Source organism: Apaloderma vittatum, unplaced genomic scaffold (genome assembly GCF_000703405.1).
Source record: "Apaloderma vittatum isolate BGI_N311 unplaced genomic scaffold, ASM70340v1 scaffold42973, whole genome shotgun sequence".
NCBI lineage: Eukaryota > Metazoa > Chordata > Aves > Trogoniformes > Trogonidae > Apaloderma > Apaloderma vittatum.
In genome coordinates this window covers 1,281-3,375 of record NW_009710637.1, presented here as the reverse complement: position 1 = coordinate 3,375, position 2,095 = coordinate 1,281, and positions in this window count along the sequence as shown.

Genomic DNA, 2,095 nt, shown 5'->3' with positions numbered 1-2,095 from the left:
TTAGTTGTGCCTAACATCATTAATTAACTTTGCACTGATATACAGATGAGAAGTACAAGGTTCTGGAGCATGCAAAAGAAAGAGAACAGGGTCAAGGACCAAAACCAGCCCTATTCCTGGGAATTGTACCCACTCTTCAAATGCATTTGGATACTATATTAGATATTTTTTTCCCTTCTTTCCTATACTAAAGGTGTCAGTCAAGGGTTGGGCCCCTGAAAGAATTTCTCGACAGAGGACAGGAGATCCAGCTGTTGATACTGCCACACGGAGATGCTGATTTTTTCACTCACCTGACTGACACAGTGGCAACTCTCTGAAGCTCAGCTTTGTGGGGCACCAAGTGCTCTCCAGGCTGGTGTGAGCGTGTTGGCGGTTCCAGGCGGTGCCGGCTCAGAGCCCGCCGCAGCGGGTTCAGCCCCTGGGCCCACCCAGCAGCTCTGCCAGCACGCGGGGTGCTGTGGTGGAGGCTCTCAGCCTGTCGCCTAGGACACAGGTTACCTGACAGATGTTACTGGGTTGTGGCAATCAATGAAGTCTCCACTCAGGTGTCTTAAGCAACAGCTCGTAAAACCTCCCAGAAAAGACAAGGAGTTTTGAAATAACTCCTCAAAGGGAAAACTGACAGTTTCAAGAAACTTAACTGTTTCTCACATTGCTTTTGCCCTGTGACTAAGGTTTTTAAAGGACTGGTTTGCAGCTGTGTTCATTGAACAGTGTCACTAGCCATACCGGCTTCTGCTGGCTAAGGGTATGCCCTACTCCATTCACATTTGCTTTTTTCCTCCAGAGTCCCTTCAATAATTCAAAATCAAGGAGGGAATCTACTTTATCTGGGGATTGTGACCTGCTAGTTACATATCTACTACAACTACTGGTACCATATGGTGAAAATATGTTTCTCTCCACAGGTATGTATTTTTGTAATAGTTGGAAACTTGCTCTATATTCTAAAATTCCCCTAAGAGCCAGCACAAGGATTTAAACTTCGGTAGCAAAGAGAACTTTGCTCACAATTTTCCTTCTCTTTGCAATTTTTCACATCCTTAGCATTAGCTTTATGCAGATTTTGAATTACTATTCAATTTTAAGTTCATGATACAATTAGCTAGAGATTATAAAGTTGCACTGCAATAGCTTTTGCATCTGTGTTGCTGTAAAGATTCCAGACTAAATGATACTGCACATTCACGGTCATTATAATTTTATAATACTTCACCAGGACCAGGCTGCTGGACGCAGTTTAGTTTTCTACAGCTATGGCTAAAAATATTCACTTACCACTCAATTAGAAATGTTTTGGTAGGGTAACTAAGTAAACACGAATACAGAACATTAATAAAGGCTTTTTCTTTCTTTTCTTTTCCCACCTCTTTCCATATTTAGGCTGCCAGATTGTCTGTGGCTCAGAGAAATGAATTTTGGACAGATATTTTTGAGAGCTTAGCAATTCCATATCTTGAGAGATGCCACTTCAGAAGTAGTGCTAGTATTAAAGACAAGGAAATGTTACAAGGATGTGGGAACACAGAGCAAATCAAAAAAGCAAACCAAGAGCCACATCAAATGCTTTAATAATATTTTAAAGTTGCAAGTGAACAAAGTGGCTGCCAAAAGCTCGTGTGGCAATCTCCTGAAATGCCTGAACTAAGACCTAGTGAAACCAGTGAGACCCTTTCTGTGGGGATCAGTGGGCTTCATGTGCGTGCTTTTGGGATTTGGTAAGTGATGTTTGAACTGAGAACTAGAACTTTTTTAGCTTCTCAAAGCTCAGGGGAGTTTTGCACCTCATCATCCAAGCAGGTTCATTTCCATTTAAGACATGTAGTAAGGCCAGAAGACGTGCTGTATTAGAGTCCAAACAGCCAACAGTACACCAAAACATTTCCGTGCTGAAACTCCTTTTATGTTCTTATCTAGGACTTGTGTCACAGCAACCTTTAAAAACGTTTCTGAACCTAATTCAATTCAAGCAAAGACCATAAAGGGGAATTTAATATATGAACTCCAAAGGTATCGTCCCCTGACCTGACGTGTGCTCAGTCCTGAGGAGCACTGCCAGCTGAGCAGACTTTCTGCAGGTGGCTGCACTCTT